Genomic DNA, 24,438 nt, shown 5'->3' on the forward strand with positions numbered 1-24,438 from the left:
CGCCAAATATGATTTTGACATCGTGGCAGCTCTCCGAGCGCTCATAAAAAGCATCTTTGATCATATCGTCCTTCTTTTCCAACGAGGCGTGGACGCAAATCTGTCATATCTTGAAGAACTTCACTTTGATGCGGATTGTGGCGAGCCGTTCATCCACCGAGGTAAATGCCAGGACTTAATGACTGAGTTTTTCTCCGATCACGAGTCTCACACCGAATTTGCGTTCCTTTATATGACCGCTGTAATAAATGTCACAAAGACCTACTCGTCTCCATCCTTCTCCCGTTCATCGCATCTTTTGGACGACGGTGATGTCAGCCGCAAAGGTATAAAGTCATACATCCCTGTGAATGAATATCATTTTAGTGAGTGAGCTCATGAAAGTGCAAATTTTCCTGATTTCATATACAGTGTTATAATCTTCTAAGCTGAAAATTGACACAAATTTAATACAATTGAGCGCCATAACACTTTTTGCTTAAGAAGAAAAATCAAGATGTACCGTATGAAGGTATAAAGTTGGTCGCCTTCATGACCTGTGAAACCTTCCATAATACCTTGACCTCGGATTCGACTCGGACAATGATTTCAGGACTGATACTTTTGGATTTGGTTGAACACTGGGCTGGTGGGCAAGGTATTTCGCAAACTGAGTATGTGGCAATGCCACCGAGCAGAAATGGCTAGTGGCTTAATGGCGAGAATGGCTACGTGCCGTTAAAAAACTGGCAGGCCCCAAAGTGCATTCCTCTCCCGTCATCTTTAAATTGACGTGCAGGGTGTAGATTGAGATTTCAAGGCGATATTCTAGTCAGGAAATAAAAAACAGTCAATTCCCAAAAAATGCAATGCTATACAATAAGATTTGAACTTAAAAAGAACCCTGAACAGGGTATATTAAGTTTGCCACGAAGTTTGTAATATCCAGAAGGTAGCGTCAGAGACCCTGAAAGAAATACATATTACGTACAAGTTCAACTAATCAGCATAACGTGCTGAGTCGATTTAGTTATGCCCATTTGTCTTTATATAGGCGAATTAGTTCCTCAGTTCCTCGGGTTCTACGACAGTAAAGAAGAGTTCTTCAGTTTTTGTGATGTCGACCTGACATTTTGCGAATGTCCTTGTCGGTTCAAAAATCTGCTCATTTGTCCGAACTGCCGATATCGAACTGCTTTAGCATATAGCTACCATTCAAACTGACTGCTGAAAATAAAGTTCTTGAATTTTTTATTGTTGAAGGGTTGCAGTAAAGTTTTATATATTTTTGTTATATTTTTTTAATCTTTTGCGTGAATAATTAATTTTTACAAAGTTCATACATACATAAGTGATTATATAGCTACAGTTATAACACATTCTTTGACTATTTATTTTTACCCAGATTTTTTCCAACTTTCCACTTATTTACCGGCGCACTCATTAATTTCACAATGGACTCCTGTTGTTCGATAAATTAAAATGACATGTGTTTGTAGAGTAATTAAGTTGTTATCGACGCGTAACACTTTAATGCACAGCTATGCGTACTTCGCTATGTAACTGTACATTTACGTGTATGCACAAACAGATAAGTACATAACTGCATTGCAGTTGAGTTATTAAATACGCCTTACCTCATGAAATTGAATCACTTGCACTTATAGACAAGCATGTGTTTATAAATAGCGGTAATTGTGTGCTTTAAAGAATGCTGTAATCAATTTAAATTTAATTAAATTTCACTCAAATGTGGTAACAAAAGTTAAAATAGTTGAGGGGATTACGTACATGCATATTTACCTACAATTATTCAGACATATGTATGTACATACATATGTATATGTAAGTATAGTCTATATTCTGTTTACAACAGCTGAATGTGCAATGTGAGATGAATGGAATGACAAATAATCACTTTTCATCAAGTTTGAGGAAATTCTCTTTTCTCTCAAGATATAGTATGTACATGCCATCGATAGCTTTAAGCCGACTACAGCAGTTCTCCTCGTATTTGATTCCATTTTTCTGTGAAGATTGATTTTTTTGATAAAAAATTAAGACAATTTCGCAAAAAACTGCCTTGCGATCATCTGCCCGGATCGGACAACTCCTTAACCTCCTTAAGCATGCGGGCACCACTGCGTAAGTCTCCAAATTGATATACAAATTCATCCAGTTTATCCAGTAGATGTGCAGTGTTCTAATCAGTCTGAATTTTCTTCAACTGCGACCTGCTGCATCCTGGCAACCATATTGATGCCGCATAGTTTATGACCGACCGTCCGATTCCCTTTTAAGTAGTCAGCAACGTGTCTTTGTCGTTTCCCCAAATACTGCCGATCGCGGCTCTTTACAAAGGTAACGAACGCGGTCGTATGCAGAATGAAGAGGTACAGACTATCAGACGTAACACACAAAACTTTCGGATTATTGACTGTGAGAATTTTAGAGTCATCTATAAAAACGTTGAGCCTCTATTCCTTTGTTCAGTATGGTTGCTTTGGAATTAGCAAGACAGAGTTATAGGCTCCTTAGAGTGAAGTTAAGTAACGCTAAAGATCAAGGAGATTAGCGTTCATTTTCACCCTGTTTGGATTGTTAGGAGATGAATTTGCTGAGTTATCAGCTAATTTTGAACCACTTACTTTTGAATTAATTATCTCTTCATTTAGAATCTAGCTGATATCTCTACGAGATAGCTTTCTCTTCGAAATACCTTTACAATGATCTCTACTGATCCTAAACTCAAGCTTAAATTTCTTTAAAATTAGCCATATGACTTCCATCTTTTCAATTTTTTATCACCGAATTTCTCAAGCCAACTGATATTTCTTTCGCGGAGCCATATATAAATGATCAACACGACGATCAAAATCGATTTTGCCAACTCCATCTATCTGTACATACGCGAACTAGTCGATCAGTTTTAGTGATATCGATCTGAAATTTTGCTCACGTCCTTTTCTACCTAAGAAGCTAGGCATTTCACTGAACCACCGATATCGGACAACATAGCTGCCATATAAACTTATCGATCAAAATCCAACCTTTTTTTCAAAATTTGGACTGCGAGAGACGTCTGTTGTTCGTTGTGATGCCCAGAACTTCCAGGTATGGATCAAAAAGTCTATCGGATGTCAACAAAACTCCTAGAACCTACCACGGATTTATAAAGGTGTCTAATACGAGTATTATTTCCAGCCAATTTGTCGGCTTTGTAAAAGGTATGGCAACCGAGATGCTCAAAAATAGTCTGGCGAAAGCTGGACATTGGAGGAGAAAGCATCTAAATATTTCCACCTCATCTTTCTCCTTGTAACTTTGACAAGTTGCGTCCTTCAACAACTTAAGCCTCTCAATGCCAATGGGACAGTGTCCAGAGAGGACGGCGCGATGAGAACTAGCTAAGGGCTAGCAGTTCAATGGACGTTTTGTGTTTCACTTTAGACCAGAAAGTACTGGTTGCTGACCAACACTGCCGATCTCGTACAAAGCCCATAGATCTGAAAGCACGAAGACAGAGGTACCCCTGCCCTGTGATTTGGGTATAGGTGCCCTTTCTTGCAAGCTCATTGGCTTAACGATTTCCGACGATACCGCTGTAGCCAGGCATCCAGACCATTGAACACGTTGGCTGCCAATATATCACCGGTGATACACGCCTAGGGCGAAGCGCAACATGCATTTTGCTTGGCACTTGGGAGTAGTTTTTTGTCGTGATCATCGGTGATACACTGGCACCCAAAGTGTTAATATGGAAGCAGCTTTATGCTATACAAGGAGCAATCCAAAGTAAACAGGCATTAAAAAAAGCAGAACAAATGGTTTTTTCGGCAAAACCAATTTATTGTATTCAAAGTATTCTCCTTCTGCTTCAATATAGCTGTTTGCTCGGCTAAAAGCATGTCGAACGAGTTTTTTAGCTCGTTGTTCAGTATGGCCGCCAGAATGCGGGTGCAAGCCTTTTGAATGGCCTTTACATCTGCATAACGCTTTTCTTTCATGGGCAAATGCATTTTTCCGAAAAGGAAGAAGTCGCACGGCGCCATACCAGGTGAATGCGGGAAGGGGTTAATGGTTAAAATGTGATTTTCGGTCAAATAATCGGTCACAAGATGCCCTTCGAATGTTGGATTCTGAGCAACTTTTGGTCGTCAGTCAATTTGTGCGGAACAAACCGTGCACACACCTTTCGTAAGCCCAAATGTTCGGTCAAAATGCGATAAATCGATGTTTTGGAGATGTTCAATTCCATTTCCATGAATTTCAATGATGATTTCGGCTGATTTCGGCTGATTTTTGATGAATTCACACACAGTTTCGATGGAATTTCCGGTGATCACGGATTTTGATTAGCCCACATGTTGATCGTCATTTATGTCCTCACGACCACTTTGAAAACATTGAAACCACTCGTGCACTCTTGTTTCATCAACTGAAACGTTTCGGTAAAAGTTTTACCAATTTTAAAATAAAACTTAATATTGGCTCTTTGTTCGAAGCTCATTTTCGCACCGATAACACAAACACACTGACACTTAAAACGCAATAACTTTACTTCCAATCGATGAAATTCTCACTGGACAATTGATAAAGATAGCAGATTCTAACGCACCAGTCGACATATAGATGGCGCCACCAGAGGGCGCTAGATTCCTGTTTGCTTTGGAACGCACCTTGTACCTTGTCGAAGAAGTAAATCTGTTACTACCTTGATGGCTGCCAAATTTGCTTGAAAGGCACTACAGTGGTCTGGCAATATAAAACAATAGTTGATTGAGATCTTCAGACAGAAGATTTCCCCTTCAATCTTCCCCAAGAGCTACGATCCATCCGAGAAAATAACACTGCAACTCTTCTCTAGCGACTCCGCCTCAATCACATTTCTTTCGGAGGTATGTACGCGAAGAAGATGACCGCGACGTAGTAGTTCTCTCTTTTAGCGTTACTGTTTGAGTCCAACCACGATGTATTTTAAACCAATACACGATTATATGCTTAAGCTGCTCTTAATCAAGCGAACAAAGCCTTTCTAAACCCATATACGAATTATTCTTATGGGGAACTCAAACTTCAAAGATTTTGGCAATATGTATATGGATTTTGCCATTGCAAGTTGTGTAACAGCGAATGTCTGTTGTTATTGTTGTAATTAAGCGTCTTTTTTACTGTATTTTCTCGCTTTGTTTGCCAACATTCTTAACGACGCTTTTGTAAGCTTAATGCCTTGAAATTAAAATCGCTCATATTTTACATAAACATACATACATACATATGCATAGATTGGCATATTACATACATATGCAACAAGGTACATTTGTTGTCGAATGCAACTTTCATACTTTTAAGACACATGTATAACATTTAACTTGTCTGTCTCTGCAACTGCAGTCTCAGGACGAACTTCATGCTCATCATAATTTTTTACTTTGTCGCTTAGTCATCTCTCATTTGCATTCATCTCTTTTTACTTGCAGGTAATTGTCAACCTCCTTGCTGAGCTGTTTCATTTAGCATTTGCGATTGCTTAAAAGTTCTTGACTAATCCTTTGCAAGCGTAAGTATTCAACAGTTACTCTTACACTCGTACACACAAATACACACAGAGACATGCCGCCCAGTACGACAAACTGCCGTCGTAAAGCTGTCGGGCACTTAACTGTTACGCATATTCTCCATCAACTTGATTTGTGTGTGTGTGTGTGTGTATGTACGAATATGTATGTGAGTAGGCAGGTACAATTGTAACTGTAATAAAAATAAATCTCAGATTGCAGCGACGCTCTTACACACACACACACACGTATGTAGATAGGAGCGCAGCGAGTGGCAGCGTTGCATTGCGTTGAAACGCTGCAATTTGCCGAAGACACCGAAAAGGCAAAACGAAAGAAATTCAAGTGGAAAAAGTTTCAGCGTTGATGTATTTTCTGCATTTAGTGCTTTTCTGCTCGGTTGCACAGCTTGTTTCCGACTGCTATTTCTATTTGTAGCACTTTTGCTTAATTAAGTTTGCCGTACGAGTTGGTCGTTGCCCATTGTTTTATCTGCTGAGGAATTCTACTTTAACGGTTTAGTGTTGCTGCAACTTTGGTGGACTTGTCCGCGCTCGGCACCTCATCCGCATCACGGCGCTTGGGAAATGTGGTCTAATCGCACACAAATTTGAATTCCTCAGACAAATTGCTTTTAATTCAAATTAACAACTGCAATTAACAACTGAGCCAAAGGCTGCTAAAAATGTCAAAGTTTGGCTGGCGAATTTCGCAAAGCGCTAGTCGACTTATGCAAATATCAATATTACGCAGCAAAAAAAAAATAAAAATGAATGCAAATATTAGCGAATTTAAAAGTGGAAAAGCGAATTGTAAAATCTGCACTCATCAAATGGAATATTAGAGATTCAAGAATGTTATTCAAATGATAAGAAAAATGCTAAACAGCGCGGAGGACTAATGAAGAACAACTAAAAATTGTTAAGTTCGGTAGGAACCGAATTTTCTAGTCCGAGGCTGTTATTTGCTTTTCTTTGGGGGCGTTGTTTACGTGGCGGGTTCCAAACCTAGCAACAATCCTGCGGAAGGATGGTTCGCCTTCACTCACTTTACCTCGCCTTCAAACGTATGTTCTTTGGGTACCCAGAGGATACTTGGTCTAAGACCGGAAGTCGTGAGCTGCTTGAGCCATATCTAAAGAATCGTTTGTGGCCACTGCCAAGTGAATGGTAATCAGAGAACTTTCCTCACTTGCGTGAACTTCTATACATCACAGTTGACAGTCATAACTTCGAAGTAGTAGATAATTTCGTCTATCTTAGAACCAGTATTAACAGCAACAATAATGTCAGCCTCGAAATCTAACGCAGAATAATTCTTGCCAACAAGTGCTACTTCGGACTGATTAGGCAATTGAAAAGTAAAGTTATCTTTCGACGAACAAAAACAAAATTCTATAAGTCACTCATCATCCCCGTTCTGCTATATGCTGAGTCGATGTTACGAGTCTAAGAGAAAGGTTATGCAGAAGATTTGTACTCGACATTGAAATAGTTCAGCGAATTAAAAGACAATGGCTAAGCTGGCTGGACAAGTCTTCCGAATGGATGGAAACACTTCAGCTCTGAGAATATTCGACGCAGTATCCGCCCGGGGAAGCAGAGGAAGACGAAGACCTCCACTCCGTTGGAAAGACCAGGTGGAGAAGAACCTGACTTCGCTTAGAACCGCAAAGTGGGTCCAAACAGCGAAAAGGAAGAACGAATGGCGCGCTGTTGTAAACTCGACTTTAACGGTGTTTACGCCAATAATAAAGCAGAAGAAGGAATCAAATTGCTGATGCTCTCAAAATTTAAAAACAATTGAACAATATTATTTTAAGTTAGGTTAGATGGCTGATACAGAGATCGCACTTGGACTACTAAATGCAATGCTTTTTGAGTCATTAAAAATATAATTCCTGTGCTCGTTCTTATAAGACAGCAAAGCGTTCGGTGACCACCATAAATTTACACAGACGTTAGATTTCTATTCTCACCAGTTCGATGGGATGTCTGAACTTATGAGCTCACAAGTGTTTAAGCCTTGGTCTTGCAAATGCGGCAAAATGAAGAGGTAGGAATTAACATATTTTCGCCTCAACTTCTTCCACACAACTACTGCAGCTGATGTTCGGTAAGATTCCCAACCTTTTAGCAAGGGTAGGGCAATAGCCAGTTAGAACCCCCACAACTAAGGAGATTCTTGCCTTGCTGAAAAAAATTCACTTGATCCACTACTATCGATGTCGGTTTACACGGATCTGGCGACAGCACATGTAATGTATATTAAACAGCCTTACAAAAGCTTTAAGGGGTTAGGTGCGTTTCGGAGGAACAATTTATTTTTATTTTCAAAAATATAAGTTTCCTGAAATTTTGATTTTTTTGCAATTTATTGGCGTCATAATGAAAAAAAATTCTTCGTTCAATAGCTAGATAATATTAATCTAAAGATGTGTAGTACACAATTCGAACTAAATCGGTCCACAACTTTTCGAGAAATCGTGTCCATCGACTTCAAAATGGAGTTTTGTAAAAAACGCAATAAAAGTTTCACACATAAAATCGCAATCATATGGAGCATAGTCAGTCGGATGTTCGAAAATCCTGATATTAGTTTAATGAGGACCTGATGGGCGGAACTTCCGAAGGGTCTACCTCTTCAAATATTACTCAGATCGTTGTAAAATTTTCGGAAAATATTTTTAACATATTTAACTGATAAAAAAATCGAATTTCTGAAATTTTCATACCCACCTAACCCCTTAAAAAAGGGTCAAAATTGAACAATGGACGTGGCACCGCCCTCTTTTAATGAAATCACATATCTCGGGACCTGCTCGAGTGTTTTTAACCAAATACGTGTCAGTGTCGCACAGTGTGAGAAAGGACACAATCGGACTACAACCACGCCTATCTTTCATGTACCGCAATATTTTACAAACAGAACAAAAAGTGTTCAGGCCCCTAAGTACCGAATATTTGATGTGTGAGATATATAATTAAAATTCAGGGAGAGATCTTTCCTGATAATAGAATGTCTGTGTGCCAAAAATGGGTTCAATCGGATCAACACTTCCTTTATATAGATTCCATAAACCTAATTCGAGGGCAAAGATTATCATATATATTCTGGCATTCAACACCAGAACGTGTGACAATCTTTATACCATTGGCCAAGTTTGACATTTTTTAGCATAACATTACTTTTTGAACATTTTGTATTTAACGTGAATTGTTTTACAGTGAATAAAATACAATTAGACATCTCTTCCTCAAAAAATAATTATATCAGGATTTTCGAACATCCGACTGACTATGCTCCATATGATTGCGATTTAATGTGAGAAACATAATTGAAACCTGAGGATCATTTTATTTGTCTGTGGTATGTTAATTGTATTTAGACTTGGTTAAAATTGATAAAAATTGAGTCAATAGTAAATACATACTCCGCAACTTCCGTATACTACTTATAATGATTGTCGTCAAATTGATCAGACTCAGATTAAGATTTCGTAAAATTGCTTAAATCAATTTTCTCGAGCATACCTGAGGAGTGTTAAAAATAATTCACACATCCCTTTTGTTGTAGTGAAGCTAAATGCAGAAGTTTACTTAAAATTTATGTGATTTATGTATACTGACCTGACCTTAACCTCTTCGACCGAGTTAATAACACATATCACACACATCTCATTTGAAGATGTTTGTAATATAATTTTAAATGATACAAACTAAAATAACTTAGTGGCCTTTAATATAAGTCAAGAACATACCAAAATTGTTTGGATTTTATTCACAATTTCATCAGCTAATGGACGTGTAATTCTTTCGCAACAATTTTATACCCTGAAGAGGGTATATTAAGTTTGTCACGAAGTTTGTAACACATAGGAAGAAGCGTCGGAGACCCTATAAAGTATATATATAAATGATCAGTATGTTAAGCAGAGTCGATTTAGCCATGTCCGTCTGTCTGTTCGTTTGCTTGTATATATGCGAATTAGTCCCTCAGTTTTTAAGATATCGTTTTGAAATTTTGCAATTTTGCATTTTCTCTTCATGAAGCTGATCATTTGTCGGAACTGCCGATATTGGACCACTACAGCATACATATATCTACCATCCACACTGAACGATCGGAAAAAAGTTCTTGTATGGAAAACTTTCACATTTGACAATATATTTTCACAATAGTTGGCACAGGTTATTTTCTAAAGGGCAACAATGTAATCTCCGAAGAAATTGTTCAGATCGGCTTGCTATAACATATAGCTGCCATACAAACTGAACGATCGGAAAAAAGTTCTTGTATGAAAAAACGTTTTGCATTTGAAAAGATATTTTCATTTGTGTTAGATTATTTTCTAAGGCAACAATGTAATCTCCGAAAAAATTGTTCAGATCGGATTACTATAGCATATAGCTTCCATACAAACTGAACACATAGTTACTACAAAGAAATGCACCTGTGAAGGGTATATTAGCTTCGGTGCAGCCGAAGTTAACGTTTTTTCTTGTTTTAAAAACAATTTTGCCGACACCTAAAGGAATTTGATTATTGCAAGAGCAGAACATGTTCGATTGCACCAAAATTTAGCTCTTTCTTACTTCTTTAAAATTTTAAACAGTGGAAACATACTAAAATATTTTTTTTTTTACCAAAGTGCGATTCTAAACCGAAGCAACTGCATTCGCGCTTCAAAATTTTTCAATTTAGCTATATAAATTCCGAACTAAATGTATACAATTTTTAACTCTATGGTCTAGAGCAAGTAATACTTGACGCAACTGGAAAAATGAAAACCCGCTTGTTATGACGCTGCTTCACCAATAACACATATTACCTATGCAATGCAAAATTTTAATATAACTGCATTTCACACAAACAATTTCACTTTCAGCGCGGGCAATCAGCGCTCAACGCTCAGCGCTATTACGGCAAGCGCGCATTTGCAATGAAAGTGAATTTTGAAGTGGCCATTTTCGCCAGCTAGTGTCATTAACCCAGTTTGGATGCAACATATCGATCGCTGCAATATTGGACAAACGGCTTGGCTGCAGTGGCCAGCCGCCAGAGGGGACGCAGACGCAGCCGTTGACAGGTGGGCAGGCTTGGGTTGGTTACCCACGACAGACGCAGACTGTTTAGAGACAAACGCAGACATGTGATACCACACCACGATTAGAGCGACGCCGGCGAAATTAAAATAAACAAGTGCGCACTTTTCCTTTCACCGCCGAGCCACCCATGCAACATACTCACACACCAATGCGCAACATATGCGAAATGCAAAAGAAAAGCTCAACGAAATGCAGCACAGCGTCTATGGGAGAGTAAAGGCAAAACCAGTTCAAAATGTTTACACACATTTTTCGCGATGAAAACACGAATTAAATAATACGAGTACAATAATAACACAAGTGGCATGCAACACTTGTTGTAAGCTGTAATTGAACGGTCATGCAACTGTAAGATATGTGCATATGCACACACACACACAAATGTAAGTGTGGTAGACGCATACTTATCTGCTTTACTCTTATAAATATATAAATGGCAACTTTAATGAGCAAAAACAACATTTGCGGCATCGTGGCAGTTTGCCTCAATAAAGCAAAGACAACAAAAAAGAAACATTTTAATACAAAAATAGCGCAGTAACAACAAAGCCAACAAAGCTCCAACCAAAATACGACAAAAAATGCGCAAAATTAAAAAAACAAAACAAAAAACATAAACCGCGTTGCCATATTTCACCGAAATAGAAAAATAAAGACGTGCCACTCAGACACAGTTAATAGCAACGTGTTTCTCTTTCGCATTAAATTTGATTTATCGGCATGTTTCTCGTTTACTAGACAGCAGACTGCAGACTCCAACAACAAATTCGCTTGCCACTGCACGCATGACTCATAATGCACCAATTATGCGCCGTCGCTGTTGCCTCGAGCGAATGTGCAACAAAATGCAGCAAGCGCTATTGCGACGCATACACATGCATATGCACAATCAAGCTCGTAATAAGAACAAAAACAACAACTAAAGAGACATAGATCATATGAAACCGCGAACGGTCGAACTGGTATGCAGTAAGTGGCAGCGAAAGGACAATGCTTTGCACCGCCACTTAACTGTGTGGGAAGTTGCCGCGCACCTGAATCCGTAGACGCGTTTATACTACTCTTTTTTATTAAGTTTTGCTGCTTGGTGGTGAGATGGTTTGAGTGCACCTTATAGCCACCTTATGATCACTAGACATTCCTCCAACATATAGCTAACTCCCTAGTAGTAGATATGTAATATAATAAGCTTTGAAGCAGCTGAAAAAATGTGGCTGTGTTGATAGCACTTTGTTGTAGTGAATGTTGTCTGGTTGGTGTTTTTTCTAAATCGCACTTTTTTCAATATGCTTAACCGATGCAATCATTTTTAATAGTGTCTGCAGGTTACACCAAAGTTTTTGTTGCAGTAACGGCGATATAAATTTTAAAATAATATATTTAATAATATTTTATGGCACGAAAGGCAGCTTTGGTGAATAAAATTCTTGACTGTGTTTATATTTTTGGTTAAAATTCTTTCATACATAGATATTTTTCAGTAAATATCTTACAGCAAAGAAAATCTTATAATATTTCCTGTTCCCACAATGGTTTAACCAATCTAAGCTCTCAAAAAGAATCTTACTTTGACCATTTATTTTTAGAATAAGGAAGAGATCTTCGAATTTCTTTCTTTCAAGCTACATTAAACATGCATTTAAGTATGTAGAAACCTTATTTTTCGAGATCGTGCTCCCTGAACAAGGAAAGTTTCGTTAGTTCTTCTAACCACTTTGTTTGATAAAAAGATTTCTAGTCCAATTAAGGTTGCTTAATAAAGACAATATCTTTAATGAAGACTTACTACTATGAGCATAAAAAAATAAGACTTTGTTAACAATTTTAAAATTCTTAATTTATTCTTCAAATTCTATGTCGCCCTCCTCAAAATAATCTCTTTTGCCCCAATACACGTTTTTTCCAATCCTCGAAAGAGTTGTTAAAGTCAATAGTCTTCAATGGTCGTACCGATTCACGTTTAATGCCTTTAATTGACTCAAAACGGTTTCCTCGGAGTGGTCATATGAATTTGCCGAATAGCCAAAAGTCACACGGAGTTAAATCAGGCGAATAAGGTGATTGCGCCACTGGTTGAAAATTTGGCGAAAAACTCTAGAAGAATCAATGAAGAGTGCGACGGTGTATTTTCGTGGGTAAAAATCAAGAGTTGTCGGTCCATAATTCTGGCTCTCCTTTGCCACAATATTCGGCCGATTGATCGTCTGTTTCCGGGTCGCGAGCAGAGACTCAAGACTCATCGCCAGTAATTAATAATACTTTTCATGATGCCTGTTTTTCGAAAAAAATTTAGCAATTTTGGAACCAAGAGTGATTTCAAAATGGTTTCACATTCCTTCCAACAATGCGTCAAAGATTCAAGTAAAATCTCTGACTGTTAATCGTCGATTCTCAAGCAGCAATTCCTTTGCTTTGTTGGCGTGTTGATCTTCAGTTGACGTTGATCGCCGTTCTGGATGTGGTTCGTTCGTCGAATGAATATTTTAAACCAATCAAAAACACTTTCTCGCGACAAACAATTATCATCGAAGACCTTTTTCATTACTCCGAACGTTTCGGCACCAGAAATTTGATTCGAATCGATAAAAATCGACGAATGAAATTTACATATGTATGTACTTCTGAAAGATAAGCGTATACTAACTATACGTATGTATTATTTTGATGTGACATTTGGCACAGATGTCAATGACAGGCATACCAACCTAGAAAAAAATATTACGCCGAATGGGTTTTCGCGCGAAATTTAAAGAAAAAGTCTTACTAACTATTGCCTTGAACTTATTTACACTGATTTTTTTCCATAACTTAAGCCAATTCCTTTATTTTTCAAGCCATCTGTTCACTATTGCCAATGATTTCGACTCATTTCTTCATTACATGTCCTCTTAAGAAAAATTTTACCAACATTACGGTCAACAATAATCGCTGCGATATTGAGAATATTTGGACACTTTGTAAAAAAAACAAAAGATACTTATTCTGGAATTATTTTTAACTGGTAGAAATAGTAATTTGTCGGTTGTGTGTGAGGAAAACTCATATTCAAAGTAGGTACTCGTGCTGACATAATTTTAAATACATACGTATGTATGTAAGCATATGTATATATATTCATTTTAATAACTTCTATTGAGACACCAATGTTAATTGAAAACTTTACTTACATATGCTCGGCAGAGTAGTTTGCGAGTGTGACACTGGAAAGAGTGTTCAAATTCTAAATACCGAAGGTTTCTGTGAAATTGAACCATCAATGAGAAGCATTTCTCTTGGCAGATAGAAAAAAAAACATTACCTAAAATTGCATTCGACTTTTTAGTCCTTTAATCTTCACTCCGATTTTCGTAATACTATAGTATTTCAACAACAAATATTTAGAAATTCATTTTATGACATCGTGATAGGTGATGCATCATAGATCGGTTGTATGGGTGTTTTCAGATGAGCCGATTCCAACAAAAGTTGTTCGCGCACAAAGCACAAACAAGCAAATGGTTGCCAGCTTTTTTGAGAAAAACTGGATATGTCGCAACCATAACACACCACAGAACAATAAATTTTGAATGATACGCAACCATTTGTTTGTCAGCTGTCTTATAAAAAATCAGGAAAACCAGCCGCCGATCACGAAAAGTCTAGCGCTGACACATCGACTGAAACTACTGCATTTTTGAGCACTGAAAACATCGACTTGATAAGCTGTAAAGTTTTGACTTGGCATCGAATGACTTCTTTTCATTCCCATGCGTAAAAAATAAACTTAGAGGGTAACATTTTTCGACACCTGAAGAGGCAGTTGATGCGTTCAGAATGCAAGTTTGGAGATATCTCTGTACAGAGTGGCAAAAGTGATTTAACAATTGATTCAAACGTTTGCAAAGTATATCATCCACTAAAATGTAAAATAACGTAACATCACTTTTCATAAGTTTACAGACGAAGGAAAAACGATATAATAGATACAATTTATATTGAAACAAAATAAGAGTTTTGGTTATAAAAGCGTTATATATTGGTTATATCTGACAGCGAAAGCTGAAAATTTTAAGCCGATATAATGTGATGTAGAGAACCCTAAACTCAATTTCGATTTTTTTGATAATATGTTTTTTTGCTTAGTAACGATTATAGATCTTAATGGTGAGTATTTTTAAAAACAATAAATGATTTCCGATGATTAAAATTTTTGTTGTACTCGAGTCCCCTTTTCATTATTCTACATAAGTTCTACAACTTCTTCTGCAACTTATTCAACAACATAAATAATATATCAGTTATCATATTGGCTTCCAGTGGAACAGAAATGTGCTGAAAACCTACAACGTGTTTGTCAGATTTGCTAAAAAGGTTTTGTAAAATATCGACTGATCGATTCCACCAATTTTGCAACTTTTTATATCGGTCCTACATATGTACTTGTAGGCTAGCTTCGAAAATGGAGAAATTACTCTTTTACATTTTTTTTTCTTTTTCATTGGAGTGTTTTTTTTTCGCGGCGGGTCCCAAACCCAGCGCACAACCCTTGTAGGGATGTTTCGCCTTCATATGACTCACGGATGTTCTTAGGCTGAACAAAAAAATCGGTTTGAGTTAAATACTCCCAAGTGAATGGCGATCAGAGAACTTTCCTCACTTGTTACAGTGACTCCATCCTCCTCTTTTACATATCCTCCATCCTCCTCTTTTACATGTGACTCATTCTGAACAAAAAACTCAGTTTTTTCTAAATTTTTTTTTTTTTTTTTTCAAAAAAGCACCAATTTCCAGTAGAGCCACATATGCAAAGGCACAGCATTCCTCAACTTACTCATTCAATTATACCGCTTTGTTGTTCTTTGCTGCTGCGCCTCTATAGCAAAGTGTATCCGACGGCTATTTTGCGCAAACAACCACATTTCTCTGTACACATTTATGCTCCGCACAAAACAAATACTAGTCTTTGCATGACTGCGACTATTTCCCTAGAAAACATGCAGAAAATAGTATTTCTATGCCAAAAAATGTGGGGAGCATAAAAACCAATTCGATACTTCGCTTGCCGGAGAGCCAAAAACTATAGAACGGCAGAATTTTACCGCACAAAGCCAAAAATGGGTCTTAAAAAAATCTAACTAAACAACAACACAGCATCAACACATTTAACACCAACAACAGTAAATAAACTGTGGCAGCAGGAGAGTAATGAAGCGTCGGAATTGCAATAGAAAAGGGTTTAAGTAAATACAAAGCACTGTGAAACACGCTGAGTATCGCCCAGCAGGCAATACAAGCAGTTAAGAGACTACTTTGCAACTGGTATTAAGAACTGGTTCAACTAGTCAGCTGACTGCCACTTACCCGTATAAGTAACTAGAGGTACGAGAGACATTGGTTTTATCAGTTTAAGAAAAAGGCAAAGAAATTGAGTTTGGATTATGAAACAAACCAATAATTTTTATACAATAAAATAAGTCTTTAGCAAAACTTTGCAAAATTCGTCGAAGCATAACCTCTTTCTGACTAGTCTGATTTCGTTAAAGCAGTTCTAGCTGTAAAAAGCAGGATTTTCTGCCAACAAACTTCTCACTACGCAAGTGTTACAAGTTGCACATGCAACCATGTTAGTAGTTGAAGCGCTACAAAAACACAAACAAACAGCGTATGCGTAAACTGCAAATTTCGCAAACATTTTCTGAAGCAAATTCTGTACACATGTTTGTGAAAAAAAATCGTTTTCGAAAAGTACAAAAACTGCACAGAAGGCGAACAATTGAGGCAAACAGGTGTTCTTGACACTGCAATTTCAGGTGAACACACCGTAAATAACAACACAAGTGTATGTTTTCGCTGGCAGCAGTGTTCTCAGTTATTAAATGGTGAGCGCAAAATAAAGGGAAAATCGGTATGAAAGCGTAAAACAACTAAACATTGTTCGAAGATTTTGAAAGCGACCAAATATAAAAAAAAATTACTTTACCACTATTGGGAAGTCAATTTCGATGAAAAAAATTATACACTCTTGTAGTTAGAGCGTGCGAAAAATTTATTTTTTTGACTCTTCGAATGCAGATGAAATTATACAGTGGTTTCTGTGAAGTTGGCAACAATTATATAAGGCTGGTTTAACTGTAGCCTTATGGCATAGAACAACTTTGCACAATTTGTGGCTTTTGGTATTTTCCGTATAGACAACTTATTGTTGTGAAGTGGATATATGTACAATAATAGGTTGTATATTCTCTGGTACACATTATGACAAAAAAAGCACCCGGAATGTAGGAAAAGCCTTACGATGATTCAGCTTTACCAAAAACACAAGCCTAGAAGTGGTTTAAAGCCTTCAAAGACGATCAAGAGATCGTTGAAGACCTACCTCGTTCTGGACGACTTTCGACCGCTTCAACTGATGAAAATATTAAAAAAGCTGAAAATCGTCAGGCAAATGTTTGAGAGATGGCAAGAGAGTTCTATATCTCTCGCGAGTCCGTTCGAATGATTTTGGTGGCTACTTAAAATTTGAAACACGCTCTTGCTCGACCCGTCCCAATAAAGCTGATATTTTTTTAAGAGTTCCGAAAACAGGTCTCTTTCAACATTCTTGATCATGCGAAATTCGATGCCACAGAGCATCACAACTGCCGAACAGACATGGGTGTATGAGTTTGACATGTAAGTCGACAATGATTTTAATGGAGGGGAAAAAAAAAGCCGAAACTAAAACCCTCGCCGAAGCCACTCAAAACTTAAGCTAATGCTTATGATTTCGACATTCGTGGTTTGGTGCCTCATGTATTTGTTACGGAGGGACAGACGGTCAATAAGAGGTCCTATTTGTTCATATTGAGGCGTTTGCGTGAGAACATCCGTCGAAAACGGCCGGAATTCTAGAGAACAATTAATGTATTTACATAATAATAATGCGCCATCGCATCGAGCCACAACTGTGACCTAATTTAAAGTCAAAAACGCAATGAATACCATTGATCAACCACCGTATTCAACAGATTTGGTTCCATGCGATTTTTTCTTGTTCCCAAACTGAAATTCATAAAAAAAAATTCGCTAAAGGAGCTGAAGGCCATACCAAAAAGTGTTTATGAAAAGTGTTCCGCGTACTTTTTTGTGGCAGTGTATGTGAGGAATAATGAGGCAGGAAGAACAGCACAGAAAACGAAGTATTACCATGGATTAATTTAATTAGATTTCATAGATATTCATAGAATTTTGTGTCTAGTATTATTCAAAGCATTGCCAAAGCATTTTCTCATCTTTCTGGCGATTTGTGGACTCCATCCCAAAATAACTGCGTGACTTGGCGACCAAGCTAATTTTTGATACCGTTTTCTGATGCCAACCGTATTCCAGCGAGGGCGTTCTGCATTGGCCGGCACAAATGGTAGTCAGAAGAGGCAGCATCTGGGCTATAAGGCGGTTCATGCAAAACTTCAAAGTTGGCGTTTCCACATAGTTTTCAACCGGTCTTGAAAGATAAGCCTAACATTGCCATAATGTTAATTCCTTCGTATCTAATCTCAAATTCTGGGCGTTTCGACAATCGCTCACTAAACTATAATAGTTGTTGTCAGTATCGTTCATAATTAATGGTTTCACATTTTTTTATGTTTCTAACACACCAGACTCTTCCTATCTCACTCAATCAAGAGCATTATCTTGGGTTCATGGATATTCGGCTATACCTTTAATATGGCTGTTTAGCCAGGTTTGTCGCAATAGAACAGTTTTCAACACCAGTCACAAACCGAAACAAAATTACTTCTTTTTCTAGCGTTAAAGCAGCATTTCTGGAGTGCAAAATCATCTCTCAACTCCTCTTAGCTTTAATTTATATGGCGCCCAATTTCCTTGCTTTTGAATATACGAGTATTATATATCCTGATGCTTTTACACATTTTGAAATTACTGCTTGAGTTACTCCCAAAGTTTCTGCGAGCTTTACTACTGTTTGGTTACAATACTCACCAAGTAATGCTTCCAGTTGTTCATCTTCAAGATTTTTTGTTTACCACCCAGCACGTTCTTCATGCTCCAAGCAAAAGTCACCACGTTCTTCGTGCTCAAAGTAACTCTTCAAGTTACAGTTTTTTTTGTAAGATAAGCAATTTTAAAATAAGTTTTGTTCTATTCAGTTCGAAACTCAGTTCAGAATAAAACAATGCCTGTTAAAGGCAAAGAAAGAAGCACCTCTGAAAGAGAAATAATAGTTAAACTCCACGAAGAAGAAAAAACATACCGTGAAATCCGCCGGATTGTATCTAGGCATCGTTACGGGCGGCCAAAAATACTAAGTGAGCATGAGACACGTAACGTTTTGCAGAGTGTGAAGCAAAAACCCCCGACTTACTGCATCCATAATTGCTGAAAATGTTATAGAAAATTTTAAAAATATCCTCTGCACTAACACAATTCGTAAGATTTTAAGGAAGCAAGGTGTCAAGTCGCACGCAACTAACAGTTCATATCGCAAGTGATTAGGCCAAGGCGTATTACTTTCACAAAAGAGCACTTGAGCAAGCCCTGGGAGTTTTGGCAGAATATTTGTTTTCCCGATGAGAGCAAGTTTTGCGTCATCGGAATCAAGGGTTGTAAGATTGTATGGCGAAAAACGGTCACGGCACTTGGTAAGGAAAACTTGATGCCTACTGCGAAGCATGGTGGTGGTGGAGCAATGATATGGAGGTGCATGGATAGTAATGATGTGGGCCGAATGGAATTTATAGAGTCCATTATGGACAAATATGCTTACTTTAATATTTTAAAAAGAAATCTAAAGGAATCTAGAAAGTAACTACTATTTCCAACAATATAACGATCCGAAGCATGCCGTAGACATAGTTAAGCTTTGGTTACTCTACGACGTTCCCAAGCAGCTTCGAAAGCCCCCGCTATCGCCAGATTTGAAACCCATAGAGCACCTATGATATATGGGATATTGTAGCAGTGGAATAATACTCCAGTTACAATATTGTTATGGCATATGTAGATCCAATATTATTATATAACTAATTTGCATTCTAAGACGAAATACACCTTTTACTTCACGCAAAATATTGAAGGTTATGGGAAGCTGCTGAAACTCTGTAAAAGGAAGGTGCATTATAAGCCATTTAAAATGTAGGTGTGCACTCAATAATAGAACTAGATGAGTTCAAAATAGTGTGAAGGTTGTGTGCGTATTAAAAAACGAGTATGAGAACGAGTGTAAAATTAATCTCACAAAGCACCATGAACTAAGAGGACCATGAATAACAGCTTCATGTGGTGAATGACCAAATTAACCGCTGAACACAGACACAAAGCGATGAAAGAACCTGCTCACTAGTACACAAGTTCAATTAGTACATAAAGTAGCAGGCAAAAAAAGAACTCTATAGACTATAATTGAAATGCCAAATCATGTTGGAATGTGCGATAATGAAGCGCAAAATATATTTAATTGAATTTCAGAAAAACAAAATAGCAACAAAAACACAAACACATGCATGGAGTTACATGTGCGTACGCGTATTTAGCAGCAAGCTGAAGTTCAAAGTAAAATACAGCAAATAATACTGAAAATAATGCGATGGCAGCGGTATTGATGATGCTCTTAAATTGCGGTTAAACTAGATTGTCGAAACGTTGCCGCTGGAAAAATGCGCCAACTCATTGAACATCATTTTCAACAAAATGTTGCAAATGACCAAAAAACGGCTGTTAAAATCGCACACACGGCTTAAGCAGTGTGCGTGTGTTTGTGAAAATGCACATACACACAATCTCGTACTCTCAGATATATAGAAATATATACTGTATGTAGATAGATACCAATGTGTTTGGCTGTAACTTTGCCGCCGCACGTTTAACGAGCTATCTGATCCGCCAGCTGCCTGCCTTGTCTCACTGACCGACCGACCAAGCCAAGGGGCATGCGTAGCATTTCGAGCTGCCGTTGCAGCCGTGCGTCAATTTGTTTGAACGGCAGTGCCTTTTGTAGTTGTTGCGCGCTGTATTTAATTTAGTTTTCGGTTTTTTTCCTCTTTTCGTACAATACTTAACCAGTTTCAACGTTATTGTTTTTGTTGTTGTTGTATTTTATTACAATACGATGTGTGCTTGCGCACTGTAAAGTGCTACTGACCGATAGACCGGCTTATAAAACATTATCTAAATGTGGTTATAATAGCAATGACTACAACCAGTTCAAGATAGCGGTTATGATTAAATTTGCAATAAAATAATCTAGTAGTCGGTTGGTAAAATGTGTGTGTCTGGCATTTTACTGCAATATTATGGCATAATAATAGGTGGCAACGTTGGCGGCGGTCAACAAAGAAAGGAATATGCCCCTGGGTGGAAAACGCAAAGGAGAGATTCTTTGATGATGTGTAAAAAAAAGAAAAGAAAAATAGTTAGGAATTTTAAAAAATAGAAAAGAAAGAAAAAAGGAAGAAGTATAAATGTTTTATCTTTGCTCAGAACAGCTGAAACTAGTTTTCGTTACAAAAGCTTGCGTGAGAAACGAGTAACCAAATTTACACAGTGTAAGCTGGTAAACAAAGGATTTTTTTTTTCGTTTCTAAGATTTAAGCAGTCGATCGGTTGCGCCTTATTTGCATTTCAACAAAAGCTCTAGAAATTTTATACAAACCAAAATTCCTTAGATAAATAACAAGCATTAGAATGAAAAAACCGCACATAAGAATGTACAACACTAAATTATATGTAATGCACACAGTAGAAAATATTTGTGAAAAGCTTTAATTTCTCGGGAGCTCTTCTTTCTTGTCAAAGAAAAACGCCTCCTAGTGATCAGTGGCCAACAAACCGGTCGACGTACATTTACCTCTTTAGCTAGCGGTTATATTATACCATCAATATGGATCCAGGCGCTAAACATTAAAGCATATGCCAGACAAATAAGCACAGTGCACTGCTGTCGTCACTAAGAGTTATCAGTACTTTCCGAACAATATCAAGTGATGCTGCCGAAGTAATAGCCAGTATGATGCCCATTGACATCCAGGGTGACGAATATGAACGGATATACAAGTTATCAGAGCCGTCTATGGGAACCAAAAGCCGTCTATGGGAACCGAAAGCCGTCTATTGGAGCCAAAAGCTTAACAATACGGCAGCAGCGGTTACAAAACCTCACTCAAAGTACGGTGGATCCACAGACTGATACCGGACATCCATTCTTGGATCGACAGTTGACATGGGGACCTTGATTTCCAACTAACTTAAATACAAACTGGACATGAGAGCTTTAGAAGCTACCTATACAGACTCCAGCACGACATTAGTACGAATTGTGCGACGTGTTCAGAGTGCTTTGAAGGCTCTGAGCATGTATTCTTTTATTGCCCTCGCTTTTTAAGTACAAGAGACAAAAGTTAAAACTACACTAGTTGGTGGTCTTACGGTGAAAATTTTACTACACTCATGTGTCAGTTCACTGAGAACCGGAATGCTGTCAGTGAAGCGGCAGCCTCAATCATGACATCGGCAAATTAGGCGTCCGTCTGTCCGTTTCATAGAAGACTGGTTCCGTGGGAGAGTCTGGAATTGGGAGTAGGTTTGGTTTAGCGCATTGAAGTTCAGCACTACGGCTTTTGATGCTTCCTCCTACTTAAAAAAACACCCAGAAAAAAACATTTAGCTCTAATTATTTTATATAATGGGTTGTCAAAAAAGTCTTGCAGTATTTCTATTGAATTTTTTTTATTGAAATTGAAATGAATTTTCAATGACTTTTTGCCTTTATCGTAGTAGTACTGTAAAATATGCCGTATTTTCTCTTTATTTTACTCCATGTTTGTGACGCTATAACTCACGAACGACTTAAAAGAAACGACAATCAATCAAACACGTGTTAGCGGGTGAAATGAGCTTTCCAAAAAAGGTCCCGATGACCCGATGCGACGAATAAAACTAGAACTACGCGCTTCGCGCCAACTAGCGAAAATACCGCAAGACTTTTTTGACAACCTATTATTTAACTCTTGTTGTTTCAAAAAAAAATTTTCAACCAAATAAATAATATCATACGCCTTGATCTTGCCACTTTACGTTAAAGTTTAAGGTAGTTTTCCATTAAATTTGGTTTGAAGCGAAGCTTTGTGGCACAAAAAAAGACCATCTCTATTTCTTATATAAAAAACCATTTGAAAAATCAGCTGAAAAAGAAGGGGAATGTACGAAATCTCATTTTCTCAAAATAAGCAGTTTTGTTTTTGTTTCTTTGGGCCACCACTTCGATTTCGGCAACTAAACCCAGAAAATTGGCAGCCTCGGAGACACTGTACAGTGGGCACCGAAAGCGCTGTTGCTGCTATGAAGCTGAGTATCGATGATGATACGAATGAGTCCATCCGCTATTAGGCGCAACAATTATGAACATTTATTTAATGTAAGATTTTTCGGAAAGATCTTGGTTTGCGGTCTAACAAAATTCAATTTATGAAATAACTGAAGACGAACGGCCATCAAGCACGGTCAGTGAATGGACCTAAAACGATTAAATGGATGACCGATACCGATTTTCGCAATAAAATTTTTCTGCAGCGATGAAGCTCTCTTTTAATTGAATGGGCACATTATTAAACGAAATTACCGAATTTGAAGTGGTGATGGCTTATCACATGCCGCTCCTCAAAAAAACACTATTTAATCTCACTGTTTAGTGGTCAGAAATAATGGTGACCGCTATTATTATTGCAGGCAACTTTTGGGGAGTGTTTATCTCGCGTATCTATGCCTGTAGCGTGGCCTCAAAGATTGTGCGATTTAACACTGCTACACTATTCTTTGTGGGGTTATGTAAAGTCGCTTGTCTACGTAGGTCATGTCGAATATTGGACTCTTGGTTGGAATTTATTCCAGCCAGCCGTAGCGATCACTTGTCGAGACAATTTTTGAAACGTAATAGCAAACCCATATCATTGAATAAAGCTAAATTCTTGACCCTAGTCTTAAATTACTTATTATTATTCATTTACATGAAACTTATTGGCGTACTATTTCCCCGCATCAATTATATATGTACATATATACAAACATACATAATTGAATGTTTATTTACCGCCATTGGGCAAATCGCAATAACGATTGCAAATTACTCGCTACTGGCCGGTTATTTGGTCAGTCGTGCCCGGGGCTGTTCGAAAACCGGATGCTCTCGTGCCCGAAATGAGCTTTTGACCGTTGCGAAAGCTCGTTTATTCATTTGTCCAATGAGTTCAAGTTGAATGGCCAATTGTGCGTACGGCCAGTGAATTTCAACTTAATTCAACCGGCTTTTGAAGCACATTTTTTTGCTTTAACTTGATTTATCTTAATTGTCGGGTTAATTTGTGATATATTCCAGCATAAACTTTCCTTGGCAGTTTGCTGACGATTTTCACCGTTACGGTCAAAATGAATTTATAAATATAGAATATACATATGGCATACGTTTAACGCTCAGGTTACCGCTTTTAGGGTCAGTTAATATCAGCAAATATTTGATCTCTCTATTCACCTTATCCCTATGTTAATCACAAGGAGCTTTTCTATGAATGTACATAAGATTTGAATCAAAAGTATTTAGTATATTTAACTAAATCCAAGTTATGAAGATTTTTTAACTTATATAATGAAACATGCACTCAATTATTTATATTTTCTAGATTTTTCTAACTTCATGTATATGCAATGAAACTAATAGGTTTATTAGACATAATAAACAATCTTTACATATAAAAATTACGTGTCACATCAATATTTTTGAGATATTTTATTTGAATATTCTAAAGGAACTAATTTAATAAATT

At 37.5% G+C, this 24,438-nt stretch overlaps 1 protein-coding gene across 1 annotated transcript in view; it reads left to right on the forward strand.

Moving 5' to 3' along the window:
• Positions 1 to 24,438, forward strand: part of LOC126761940 (uncharacterized) — a 277,755-nt gene that overhangs the window by 152,530 nt on the left and 100,787 nt on the right. The window lies entirely within an intron of this gene.

This window comes from Bactrocera neohumeralis, chromosome 6 (assembly GCF_024586455.1).
Source record: "Bactrocera neohumeralis isolate Rockhampton chromosome 6, APGP_CSIRO_Bneo_wtdbg2-racon-allhic-juicebox.fasta_v2, whole genome shotgun sequence".
NCBI lineage: Eukaryota > Metazoa > Arthropoda > Insecta > Diptera > Tephritidae > Bactrocera > Bactrocera neohumeralis.